At 40.4% G+C, this 14,741-nt stretch overlaps 1 protein-coding gene across 1 annotated transcript in view; it reads right to left on the bottom strand.

Moving 5' to 3' along the window:
- The window catches only part of mgat5b (alpha-1,6-mannosylglycoprotein 6-beta-N-acetylglucosaminyltransferase B), a 911,118-nt gene that overhangs the window by 714,643 nt on the left and 181,734 nt on the right, over positions 1-14,741 (bottom strand). The gene's annotated exons all lie outside the window — the stretch shown is intronic.

Raw genomic sequence — 14,741 nt, 5'->3', positions numbered from 1 at the left:
TTATTAAAATTTCAAAACCCTTTAGCGTTCTTATTGTTATTTGAAATAAATGCTTTTCTCCTTGAATTGATTAATTATTTGGACACTAATTGTGTAATTATATGATAAGTAATCAAATCAACATTAAGTTTTTATATTAAGTTAGTATTACTTTACAGTTGATTAATTCAAATTAAAGCTATACCAGTATACTCACCCTGTGTGACTTGTAGTTCTGTGACAGCACTTTGTGATTTATCCCTATGTTATACAGTACAGAAAGGGCCCTTTGGTCCATCGAGTCTCTGCTGACAGTAACTACCACTTAAGTCACACTAATCCCACTTTACACCATTTGGCCCATATCCTTGAATGTTATGATGTTTCAAGTGCACATCCAAATACCTTTTAAAGGTTGTTAGTTTTCCATCTCCGCTACCTTCCCTGGCAGTGCATTCCAGATTCCCAGCACCCTCGGAGCGAAAAAATGTTTTCTCAAATCCCCTGAATCTCCTGCCCCTTGCTCGAAAACTAAGCCCCCTCGTGATTGATCCCTCAATCAAGGGGGACAGCTGCTTCCTACTCACCCAGTCCATACCCCTCATAATCTTCTCATACACCTCAATCATGTCCCCCCTCAATTTTCTCTGCTCTAGAGAAAACAATCCAAGCCTATCCAGTCTCTCTTTATAGTTCAAATGTTCCATCCCAGGCAACATCCTGGTGAATCTCCTCTGTACCCCCTCAAGTGCAATCACATCCTCCTATAGTGGGGTGACCAGAATTGCACACAATACTCCAGCTGTGGCCTAACCAATGTTCTGTACAGCTCCAACATAACCTCTTTTCTCTTATACTCTATACCATAACTGATAAAAGCAAGTGTCCCATATGCCTTCAGGGATCTATGAATAAGGACCCCAAGATCCATCAGTTCCTCTGCACTTCTGATTGTCCAGCCATTGATTAAATATTCCCCTGTTTTGTTATTTCTTCCAAAATACGTCACTCTTTTTGAGGTTAAGTACCATCTGCCAGTGTTCTTGGTTCACTGCTGCTCTACACTCTCGGGCTGCTGCTTCTTTTATGCTCTTCATGTTTTTGGGTGGTTGTTGCTCTTGTTGGGACCATTCTCTCATTGAAACCAGAAGCAGCACAGAAAGAGCACATTTGCTGGTACAAACCAGCAAAGGCATGTTGGCCAAGGCCAATGTCACATAATGGTTCTTCCTCGAACAGAAGATCATAAGAAATTAAAGAAGTAGACCTTTCTGCCTCTCAAGCCTATTCCGCTCAGTAAGATCATGGCTGTTTTGATTGTGGCCTTTACTCCAATTTCCTGTCTGTCCTGCATAACCCTTGACTCCCTGTCATTGCAACATCTGTCTAGTTCAGCTTTGAATATATTCAATGACTCAGCCTCCCCTGCTTGCAGTGGAAGAGAATTCCAAAGACTAATGACCCTCTGAGAGAAAGCATTCCTCTTCATCTCCATCTTAAATGGGAGCATCCTTATTTTGAAATGATGTCCCTCTTAGTTCTAGACTCCTCACTCGGGGAAACATCCTCTCAGATCTATCCTGTCATGCCCACTATTAATCTTATATGTTTAAATATGATCGTCCCTTATTCTTCTAAACTCCATTGAGTGTACGGCCAACTTGCTAAACCTTTCCTCAGAAGATAAACCCTTTAACCCTAAAATCTGCCTTGTGAACCTTCTCTGAACTAATTCCAATGCAAGTACATTCCTCCTTAACCATGGTGAATAAAACTGTACACTCGTTCCCATTTATATTCTTATTATGAACACTTGCAAGACTTACACCTGCGGTGAATTCTGATTAAAAAAGCATGCCGTCCTCAATAGGTTGGAAATTACACACTGATACCTTAAAGTGAAGTCACCTTGAAGAGAAAATCAGATAGAGAGACTGGGATTTTCCAGCCCCACCATGGTGGGACACTCTGCAGGGGTTATGACAGCCCAGCCATCAATCCATTGTCTTTCAATGGGATTGAATGATCACAGCAGTGGGCGTGGCTGCAATACCCCACCAACAGACATTTCTTTTGGGTAGAAGAGAAAAACAATTCAGTATCAATGTATGAATTCCCCTTAATTGAATACCTTCAGCTGAAAATGCTTTGTTATTTTTCTTTGTTCACTGAATGTGGGCTTCGTTGGCTCGGCCAGCATTCATTGCCCATCCCTCATTGTCCTTGAGAAAGTGGTAGTGAGCTGCCTCTTGAACTGCAGCAGTCCATGTTGTGTAGGTACACTCACAATGCTGTTAGGGAGGGAGTTCCAGGATTTTGACCCACCCACAGTGAAGGAACGGATATATTTCCAAGTCAGGATGGTGAGTGTCTTAGAGGGGAGCTTCCAGGTTGTGGTGTTCCCACATAGCTGCTACTCTTGTCCTTCTAGATTGTAGTTGTCGTGGGTTTGGAAGGTGCTGTTTAAGGAGCCTTGGTGAGTTCCTGAAGTGCATCTTGTAGATGGTACATGTTGCTGCCACAGTTCATCAGTGGTGGAGGGATTTTATGCTTGTGAAAGGGGTGTCAATCAAGTGGGCTGCTTTGTGCTGGATGGTGTTGAGCTTCTTGAATGTTGTTGGAGTTGCACTCATCCAGGCAAGTGGAGAATATTCCATCACACTCCTGATTTGTGCCTTGTAGATTGTGGACAGGCTTTGGAGAGCCAATCAAGGAAGTGAGTTCTGCACCACCGAGGATGCTGATAGTGGGGGATTCAGTGATGGTAACGCTATTGAATGTCAAGGGACAAAGGTGAGATGCTCTCTTATGGAGTTGATCATTGCCTGGCACTTGTGTGGTATGAATGCTACTTATCAGCCCAAACCTGGCTTTATCCAGGTCTTGCTGCATTTAGACATGGACTGCTTCAGTATCTGGGGAGTCGCAAATGGTGCTGAACATTGTGCAATCATCCCTATTTCTGACCTTATAATGGATGGAAGGTTATTGATGAAGCAGATGAAGATGGTTGAGCTTCGGACATTATTCTGAGGAACTCCTGCAATGATTTTCTGGAGTTGAAATGACTGATCTCCAACAACCATCTTCCTTTGTGCTCGATAACAGATGAACTGCAGTTTTTAAATGACTGCAGTTACTCCTGGGATCTAAGATGGCATTTCTTTCTGATACGAAAACAGATTGGTGACCATTTTCTAATAGATCTGTTATGCCCATAAAAATGGCACCTTTAGATCTCCTGAGAAAACGATTTCATGAGTAAGAAAGGTAACAAATGAATCAATCACAACATTCTAGTAATAATAGCTCTTTCTTAAACTGCTAAGTAACCACTTACCTAGTATTAATTATTGAAAGTTCGTGAATTGTGAAGAGCACCAAACCTTCCTGAAATGGCCGGTAGTCTATGTGGTAAAGCCAATTCACAGGCTGCTATGTCGATTGGATAATGGAAAAAATGACTGAAGGTTTTAGAAACAAGAAGGTAGCCCTCCCCACCATCCTATAATCCTGTAACAAGTCAAAGAGGTTATGTAAAGATCCAAAACAGAGCAAGTGAACTTAGTATCCATCATACTGAGGACCCAAAGGCAGGAGAAGGTTGTGAGACTTGAAAAAGGACAATTATGCATCATAGTTCATGGAGCTGCTCCTACAGGTTTCCTTTTCCATCAAGTGTCAACTGACCAGTCACGGTGAGGTCATGAGAGTTACATAGAAGTTAATCAGAAACCTTTGTTGGAGTGCTCAGGCATGTTAGATATCAGGGACACTGCTCAAGGGACATTCATTTATTCAGTGTTAGCAAGGATGAAGCAATTTGTTGCTTTTGACATTTTAAAGAGAATTGTAAAGTTTTTAATGACTTTTCATTTGGAGTATTGTTCTTTTACCTGCCTGACGTTCCATAAATCCATCCAGCAGTTTACTGCAGTAACTAGTCTGAAATTATTCCACTATCTACTGAAATTGAGTAGGTCACGTGTCAACCTATGATATGTCCAGTAGTAGTTCTCTGTCCAACTCATTGTTTTGATAAATTTGCAATAAAAACAAACTACCTTTTACAAAGCACCATTTATATTTTTAGGGCCTCTTAAAGCATTTGAGTCAATAAATTGCTTTTTGAGAGTAATTAGTATTGCTGGGTAGACAAACGTGACAATTAAGTTGCATACGTAAAGTACCCAGAATTTTCAGTGTGATTAAATGACTAATTAATCTGTATTTGGTGGTGTTGTTATAGGATGAATACTGGACAGAACAACCTGTCTTCTTCGAAAAATGCTATCCGAAGAGACGCATGGAACCTACGATGACTATGAGGACTTCTTTAAGAGACATTGTTCTGTAACCAACACGTTCTCAATAGTTTCTCATCTGAGGAACAACACCTACAATGATACTGCATAACCTCAGTACTGCAGTGAAATATCAGCCTAGGCTAACTTGCTCAAGTCCTCCGGTGTGACTTGAACCTATATTTGCCTAAGGACTGGAAGGTAAAAAGACAATCTGGCTCACTTGGAGAGTTGAGGTCCGCTGAAAGAATTGACCAATGAATTGACCAAGAGAATTATCTATTCTAAAACACCAAAATTTTCACACTGAACACTTTTGTTTTGTCATTATGTGCAAATAAGTGAATCTTGCTGTCAGCAACACAATTTCTTAACATGTCAAAAATGACTTGCATGAAATTTAGCATATTTTGTATTTATGCTTTGGAATGTTTTGCTTGAATGATGAGTGATATTGACAAATTGGGAAATTGATATAGAGTTAGTGAAAACAAAAGAAGCATAAGCTTGAATAGTATTGTGATGACCCTCATGATTTACATGATCCTGTGGTAAGGTCTGGGTGGCATGGCTGCACAATGGTTGGCGCTGCCTCCTCACAGCACAAGGAACCCCAGGTTCAATTCTGTGGGTCACTGTCTGTGTGGAGTTTGCACATTCTCCCTACGTCTGCGTGTGTTTCCTCCGGCTGCTTCGGTTTCCTCCCACAGTCCAAAGATGTGTGGGTTAGATTGATAGGCCATGCTAAATTGCCCCTTAGCATCAGGGGGATTAGCAGGGTAAATACGTAAGATTACGAGGATAGGCGGGATTGTTATCGGTGCAGACTCAATGGGCCGAATGGCTTCCTTCTGCACAGGCGGAGCCCGTCTCCCAAGCCCTTGATAAGGCACACTCCTGAGTGAGTCCAGTGCTGTATCAACCCGGACGAGACTCATGTATACGTACAATAGGGTTGTGGTTTAACTTTTGTGAATAAAACCTCGTTCCTTTCCAGTTGGCTTCCTGAGTTATTACAAGTATCAGTGAGGATAGATTTATTAATCCGGATTGTGCTAGCGATGACATCATTTCAATTGATCTTTTTAAAAACTCACCTGGATGGAACGGTTTGATTGATAATCAAAGCCAATCTACTTCACCCAAATCTTTTCCTTTAAACACCACAGGGTTAAGAACAAAGTGACTGAGGCTAATCAGAATTTATATTGTAACAGTTCAATTTTAAGAAGGAGTTACCAATACTATGTTTTTTAATGAACTGATTTTAAATAAAGGCCTCCAAATTATGTCTCTTTAGGTCATTTATCCCTGTCACGAGAGCGAAATAACATTTGCTTTAAGATTTAAAAATATACTTTTATCAAAATTAATTTCCAATTCCACTTACTCTAAAATCATCAGTCTTCTCATACAATGAATGGAGAAGTCAATACATCTGAAAAAATGCTATTAAATATGATGAAGCTCCATCCCTACCAAGTGTAATAAATAACACCAGAGCCTACTTTATAATTAGTGAATTTTTACACTGGCACAATGTACAGTAATAATGAACTTCAGAGGAGCCAATTTACAGAAATGAAAGAACCTTTTAAAGGAGTTAGTTTGGCCAAATCAAAATTAGTTTTCTATCTGCACTCTTCATCTGCTGGTCCCTTCTTATGCAGATAAACTGCTTCGCATTTCATTCAAAAATTATATTGATTTTTTTTTTACCAATTCTCATTCCTTCAACACAGTGGCCATGAAGTGAATTAGTGTTTAATTACAGGATCTGTCTCTCTTTTCATTTTCACACTGGGCAATCTCAGATTCTGCCCAGTTAATGAGACATTTCTGATTACATTTTCCACACACTAAAAAGACAGCGAGTATCCTTTAAGATGTGCAGTTAGATTATCCCTTTAAGTCAAACCAAAATTGGTGAATTCTCATCAAAGAGGTTAAGTAAGTGTTAAGTGACTCTGGTGAAAGTTTGACTGCAGTATTCCGATTGCAAACACTCTTGGTTCACATGAGAATTGCTGCTAAAAATAGGCCCATCATGAAAAGCCTAACTTTCAGATCACATAGCTTGATGTTTGCAGTCTCCTTGTTCTGCCTGCCCTTACCATCACGGGATAGCTGGCAAATATATTCATTTCTATTGTGTCTTGGATGACAAGAGAGCACAGACAATAGCTGAGGGAGAAGTTATTTATCATTAACCTTTTCAGGAATCAATGTAAAAATGAGCAATAACACTGCAAATTGAATACCGAGAGTAAAGCTTTAATTCAACCATTGTCTGCTTGGCATGAGCTGAGATTAAATGGACTTTGGACTTGATCAATCATAAAAACTTTGGGCTGGATTTTGCACTTAGTTTGTTAGACGTGTGCCTCCCCACTAACTTGTTGTACTAATAACACGTTATATTGTTGTCACAATTGCATAAAGCGTTGGTGAGACCACAACTGGAGTATTGTGTCCAGTTTTGGTCTCGTTACTGGAGGAAGGATTTTTTTTATTTTTCATGTGGGACATGGGTGTCACTGGCTGGCCAGCATTTATTGCCCATCCCTAGTGACCCTAGGGCAGTTGAAAGTCGACCACATTGCTGTGGCACAGGAGTAACATGTAGGCCAGACTAGGTAAGGATGACAGATTTCCTTCCCTAAAGGACATTAATGAACCAGATGGGTTTTTCCAACAATCGACAATGATTTTATGGTCACCAGTAGATTCTTAATTCCAGATATTTAAAAATTTAATTCAAATTCCCCCATCTGCCATGGTGGGATTCAAACCTGGGTCCCCAGAACATTAGCTGCATTTCTGGATTAATAGTCTAGCGATAATACCACTAGGCCATTGCCTCCTGTGGTGGCATTGGAGGCAGTTCAAAGAAGCTTCACCAGACTGATTGCAGGGATGAAAGGGCTGTGGTACGAGGAGCGGTTGGATAGCTTGGGCTTGTACTCGCTGGAGTTCAGAAGAATGAGGCGGGGTCTGATCGAGGTATGTAAAATCGGGATTGATAAGGTAGACGTATTTGTGGAGTGAGGAGGTGAGTTGCTTCAGCATTCTCAGCCTCTGACCTACTTGTGTAACTGTAGTATTTATAAAGTTTGTTCAGTTCATTTTCTGGTTAGTGGTAACCCCGAGGCTGTTGATGGTGGATATTTTGGCAAAGGTAATGCCATTGAATGTAAAGGGGTGATGGCTAGATTCCCTCTTACTGGAAATTATTACTTGGCACAGATGTGGCATAAATGAAGTTGCTCCTGAAACCCTGACTGGATTTAATTGGGACTATATTTTTATAATTTAAAGGCCAGAACAGTGCACAGCACTTAAGTGTAAAGATCAATACAAATTTTTTTTATCTTGGCCTGAAATCCACAATCCTCTGGGGTGGGAAATTGCAAAGATTCACATCCCTCACATCTCGTTCTTCTAAACAACAGAGAGTTTGGGCTCAATTTACTCAGCCTCTCAAAACATCCCCAGACAACCCTCTTATCCAAGGAGCAATCTAGTGAGCTTTATCGGTATTGCTTCCAATGTAAGCATATACTTTGATTTGATTTGATTTATTATTGTCACATGTATTAGCATACAGTAAAAAGTATTGTTTCTTGAGCACTAAACAGACAAAGCATACTTTTCATAGAGAAGGAAATGAGAGAATACAGAATGTAGTGTTACAGTCATAACTAGGGTGTAGAGGAAGATCAACTTAATGCAAGACAGGTCCATTCAAAAATCTGATGGCAGCAGGGAAGAAGCTGTTCTTGTGTCGGTTGGTATGTGCCCTCAGATTTTTGTATCTTTATCCCAATGGAAGAAGATGGAAGAGAAAATGTCCGGGGTGCATGGGGACCATAATTATGCTGGCTGTTTTGCTGAGGCAGCGGGAAGTGTAGACAGAGTCAATGGATGGTAGGCTTTCTTAACTGTGGGATTTCTTAAATGCTACAAAGTATTGCAAGTGTGCAAGTGAAGCCCTGTACAATTCTATCTAGACTTGTCTAGTCTATAACTCTAATCCCTTGCAATAAAGGCAAGTGTACCATTTACAAGACATGACAAGTTACGCATGTAAGTCTCTCTACCTAAAGCTTCAATTTCATTCTTGGGCTCTCTTGAAACATATCAAAATCTTCTTGAAGGTCAGGAGTCTAATATTCCAAATCTAGTCTCTATTGGTTACAGTAACTTGTTTTGACTTATCTACCTGAAGGTAGATCTTATTATTTGATTAGTTTTGTTGATGGGAGTTTCACATTGATTGAAAATTTTCAATGAATTAATAATAATCTATTTCCATATCTTTCTTCTTCTCCGCTTTATGGTTGGATAACTGTTCATCAAAAACTTGATTACTATCTCCCGTTACAGTATGTATTATTATGTGTATAGATAAATACATCGTTAATCTATGGTGTTGAATGGATTGTATCTTTTTAACTGCTGTCCTTGTTGCAAGATCAAATGTACCCACAGCACAATACTGAAATGAAATTTCAAGTGTCTAGCTATAAGAATGGAATTTATTCTATGCCATAAACAACATTATGTGGAATTTTAGTACATTAAACACCGCAATGAAGAAATCTGGAATTCTTACAGAAAAGGACTTTAAACCAATGTAATAGTCAAAGCCCTGTGTCCAGATAACACATCAACATTGGATTCTTAACATTGTTGAATGCAGAAGAGTACATTATCCATTGGATAAAGCACTCTGATAAAAGTAAACACTTACAATGTTGGTCAATTTAATGACCACTTATCTTTTAGGGGCAAAGCCCGATAATTAATCGCTGGACAAAAAAGGTAATTAAATTATCATACACTGTTACATTCTAACTTTTCAATTTGGCAAGAACTTTGAAACTTACCTGTCAAAAGATTCCTGACCACACGACAAATTTCCCCCAAGATTTACAAACTGACTGACCCAGCATGTTTCACACAGGCTTCAGGAACAGACCTGCCTCACTAAAGATCTCAATCTCTGGGAAATTCACAACTGAGGTGGACGATTGAAAAGGTTGAACCTGACGTCACTTTTTGCAGGCATCAAGTCATCATCCATCATGATTCCTGTGCTGATCAAAATGGTGGGTGCCAGGAATTGGATGGGAAATTGTGAAATTAAGGTCCCCCCTCCCCACATCCATTTTTGGCTGCCTGATGTGAGTTTACCCAGCATCAATATTGCAAAATCTGGGCTCTGATCTCAACCAGGTCATAACAAACAACAACTTGTATTTATATAATACCTGTAACCTAATAAAGTCTTCCAAGGCACGTTATGAGAGCGTTACAAAGCAAAGTCTGACTCTGAGTCACAGAAGGAATTGTTAGGGCAGATGACCAAAGGTTTGGCCAAAGAGGTAGGTTGTAAGGAGTGTCTTAAAAGGAAAAAAATGAGGTTGAGATTTGGAGAGGTTTAGAGAGGGAACTCCAGAATTTAGGGTCTCGTCTACTGAAGGCATCAGTGCCAATGGTTGAGCGACTAAAATTGGAGATGACAAGAGGTCAGAATTAGAGGAACACAGATATCACAGAAGGTCGTGTGACTAGAGGCAATTACTGACCTAAGAAGGACAAGTACATGGAGGGTTATAGAAACAATAATGAGAAATTTAAAATTAAGGCGTTGCTGAACATAGTCAATGCTGGTCAGCAAGCAAATGGCTAATGGGTGAACTGGACTGAAGTGGATTAGCTATGGTAAATGTGCAGGGTTACGTGGATGGGGTATACAAGAGGGAGCTGCCTGGGTAAGATGTGCTTTCGGAGAATCAGTGCAGACTCGATGGGCTGGATGGCCTCCTGTAGGGATTCTATGGTTCTAAAGCTCCATGGCATGGATTCAGAAGTGGCGTTATTCTTAGTTAAGGAAGTGGATAAGAGAGGGAGACGAACAGATGATCAAAATGGTGAAGGGTCTGGGTTTATTTATCCAAATCTGGTCATTTAAACACAAGTCTCTCAGGGGAGCCCTTGGGAAAATGATAGGAAATATAGTGTTGTCAAGGTGACGAATGCTCAAGTGTACAACAGGTAGGTTTATGAGATTTGCTGCGATAAATACTGCTACAATCTGTTTTCTGTGGATGGAAAAAGTCCCCAAGGAATTGATGATTTGGTAGAAATGACATACATTTAATTACTGGGCTTAATTCAACTTCCACAAGCTTGCTGTTACAAATGGCTCCACATCTGCAACAATGATCTACATCATGAAGTCTCCAGACCTATTTTGAGATATGAATTTGCTTTGAAACAATGTTCTGAAATAATTATAAACATGATAACGATATATTTTTCCCTTCCAATTTTCAGCTATTTTATCATTTCAAAATTCTTCTCACAATAATGCACTATTCCTTTGGCAAGGAAGCCATCACATCTATGGCATATCAGTTTCATTTCACAGCTGTCCAAAGCCGCATGAGACCATTTGAGGGTAATTCCCCATTCAGCTTCAATGCATCTCTTGAAGAAAGATTGCGACCTTTGTAGGACTGCTGCTGTTCTGCGTATGGATGAAGTTAAAAATGGTGGAACCTCAAACCCATTTATCAACAAAATGGTTACACCTAATGCACAGAAGAAATCCTCCTAAAAAGTAGAACTCGGCACTAGGTATTCCTGGGGACGAAGTATTCAGGAAAAAATAGGAAAGGAAAGAAAAGAGGAGGGGTAGCAATATTGATTAATGAGAACATTACAATGCTGGAAGGAGAGCATGTTATACAGAGGCCAAGGGCAGAATCTATCAGGTGAGAGCTAAGAAGGAATAGAGCTACCATGCCGCTGCTGGGGGCATTGTATAGGCCATCGACTTGTGGGAAAGACAGAGAGGAACGAATTTGCAAGGAAATCACAAATAGATGCAAGAATTGTAGAATGGTTCCATGAGAGTAATTTAATCATCCTAATGCAGGTTGGGATAGTAATAGTATAATGGACAGAAAAGGGCAAGAGTTTCTAGAGTGTGTTCAGGAGATTTTTTAACATCATTATGTTTCCAATCCAAAAAGCTGGAAGGCATTGCTGGATCTGGTTCTGGGGAATGAGGTGGGTCAAGCGAATCAAGTGTCAGTATGCGAAAATTTAGGAAATAGTGATCATAACATCATAGGGTTTAGGTTCGCTATGAAAAATTGAGGGAGGACCAACTTCAATGAAGTGAGAACAGATCTGGCCAAGGTCAGTTGGAATCAAAGGTTGACAGGTAAAACTGTAATGCAATAATGGCAAAAATGGTTCACGTACAGTCAAACTCAATTTCCATGATGGAGGAAGTCACATCTGTCAGGAAACAGAGATTGTTTAAAATAATCTATATTTGTATTTGTGGGTATTAGAAATAAGGTATAGCTTTAAGTTTAATTTTGTGTTTTTGTATTTGAAAGGGTTAATAACTTCAATTTGGTTCAGATGTCAGTTGGGTAATGAAAGTTTACGACAAGAAAGCAAACAGGGTTTAAAGGAAAACTCAGTTGTTACTTAGCAGCTAGCGACTACCCTTGGCGAGAAAGAACTTTTGAGTTTAATTTTAAGCTGGATCCAGGAGGAGCTAAGCCCAACTATCTTCAGCTGCTTCAGCAATGACCTTTCTTCCATCATAAAGTCAGAAGCGGGGATGTTCGCTGAATACTGCACAGTGTTCAATATAATTCACAGCTCCACAGATATTGAAGCAGTCCACGCCCAGATGCAGGAAGACTTGAACAATATCCAGGCTTGGGCTGACCAGTGGCAAATAACATTTGTGCCACACAAGTGCCAAGCAATGACCATTTCCAACAAGAGAGGATCTAACCATCACCCCTTGATATTCAATGGTGATACTATCACTGGATCTCCCACTATTAACATCCTGGGGCTTACCATTGTCCAGAAACTGACTGGACTAGCCGTATAAATACTTTGACTACCAGAGCAGGTCAAAGACTAGGAAACCTGTGGTGAGTAACACCACCTGACTCCCCAAAGCCTGTCCACTATTGACAAGACACCAGTCAGGAGTGCAATGGAATATTCTCCACTTGCTTGGATGAGTGCAGCTCCGACAACATTCAAGAAGCTCAACACCATCCAGCACAAAGCAGCCCACTTGGTTGCCAGCCCTTCCAGGAACATTCAAACCTTCCACCACTGACGAACAGTGGCTGACGGGTATACCATTTACAAGATGGGCTGCAGGAATTCACCAACGTTCCTTAGGTAGCATCTTCCAAACCCATGACCACCACCATCTAGATGGACAAGAACAGCAGATACGTGGGAACACCACCACCTGAAGGCTCCACTTCAAGTCACTCACCACCCTGACTTGGAAATATATTGCTGTTCCTTCACTGTCACTGGGACTAAATCCTGGAGTTCCCCTCTAACAGCACTGGTGATGTACCGACATACTTCAGGGATTGCAGTAGTTCAAGAAAGCAGTTCAACATTACCTTCTCAAGGGCAACTTATGGATGAGCTATAAGTGCTGGCCTAGCCAGCGACGCCCACATCCTGCAAATGAGTAATTTTAACAAAAGCTAGATAGGACCAGAGAGCTGGGAAAAAACAGATTTCCTAAAAGAACAAAAGAAAGGTCAGAAACCAGGGAATTTGGGACAAAAAGCATGTCTCAGGAAGACAGTTAAGTTAATGGAACAAAGAACAAGATGTTGATTAAGGTCCTATTGGGTGAAGTTGAAGTGAAAAGCATAGAGAGAGCTCTGTGTTGGAGACAGCTGCAAAATCCAGACTTAAAGAGTGATGCCAGACACCAGAGGTACATCAAAAGATTGGTGACATCTTAGTATGCCCTGTGAAGTAGTAGTGTTCTGATTACGTGGCTGGCTACCTGAGAGATTGTGTGGGAACCTAAATACATGTGGCAATACAAAGAAGAGGAATACTGAAAAGAGCGATTGAAATCCTGGAAGTGGGTCCTTTGTGAAGGCATTTGAGGGAAAGCATTATTTGGGAGAAGATTCCAAAATATTTTTTGAGAGTGGAGCTTGGAAACACTCATTTGGACATCATATTTCACCGAGACCAATTGGTTCACACTGTGACAAGCATCTGGGCGATTTGATGAGAAATCCACAGAAGTTCTATTGGGTGGCATCTGTCACTTGGTTTTAGACTGCGGTGTGTCTGACCACAGTTGACCTGCTGGTTTACATGGACTGTGTACTTATTGAGAACTTCAGAGTAGAAAATATATTTTGTAACTTGTGTTATCCTTAAAAATCTGTGTTAGACCATAAGATAGAGGATCATAATTAGGCCATTCGGCCCATCGGGTCTACTCCACCATTCAATCACGGCTGATAAGTTTCTTAACCCCATTCTCCCGCCTTATTCCTGTAACCTTTGACCCCTTTACTCTGAAGCTGTGCCCTTGGATTCTAGTCTCTCCTACTAATGGAAACATCTTCCCCACGTCCACTCTATCCGGGCCTTTCAGTATTCTGTAAGTTTCAATGAGATCCCCCCTCATCCTTATAAAATATATCCTGTGGAGATATAGGTGGGGCAAAGCAGCATTGTATTATAGTCAATCTTTTCAAATTTAATAAATTACTCTTTGGTTAAAACTTAACCAGCAGTCCTGCGACTCTGCTCATTCATGTCCCTTAACAAAAAATAAAAGTTACAATCTACCAAGCGAGGATTCCCCTTGGGGATCTGTAACATCAGCTGGGATTGTAACACATCAAACAAATTCAGACCCTGCAGACGATAAATGAGATAAAGGGTAAAATGAAGGAGAAAAAAGGGTATATATGACAGATGTCAAGTGGATAATACAAGTGAGAACCAAGCTGAATATAAAAGGTTCAGAGGGGAAATAAAAAACTAATGAGAAGCCAAGGGAAAGTATTCGGAGAGATTGACAGCTAACATAGGAGGAAATTCCAAAGTCTTCTATAGGTACCTAAATAATAAAAGGGTGGTAAAATGAGGAACGGGGCTGATTTGATTTAAAAGGGGATTTATACATGGAAGCAGGCAGCATAGGGAACTCGATGAGTATTATGCATCTGTCTTTAGCAAGGGAGAAGATGTTGCCTAAGTCACAGTGAAAGTGAGAGTAGTTCAGATACTGGATGGGAAAGAAATTGAAAATAAAAGGTGGTATTATATAGGTTGGTTCCACCTAAAGTTGCTAAGTCACCAGGAGTGGGGGAGATGCATCCAAGAACACTGTGGAAATTGGAGAAGCATTGGTCATTATCTTCCAACCCTCCTTAGATACTGCAGTAGAGGGCTAGAGAACTGTAAATGTTATACCCTTATTCAAGAAAGCATGTGAGCAGCCCATTAACTAATGGCAGGTAGTTTAACCTCAGTGGAAGGAAAGCTTTTAGAAATGATAATTTGGGACAGAAATCGCAGTCACTTGGACAAATGTAGATTAATGAAGGAAAGCTGACATGAATTTGTTAA

This window comes from Mustelus asterias, chromosome 12, assembly GCF_964213995.1.
Source record: "Mustelus asterias chromosome 12, sMusAst1.hap1.1, whole genome shotgun sequence".
Taxonomy (NCBI): Eukaryota; Metazoa; Chordata; class Chondrichthyes; order Carcharhiniformes; family Triakidae; genus Mustelus; species Mustelus asterias.
This window is presented reverse-complemented; position numbering and strand designations above follow the sequence as displayed.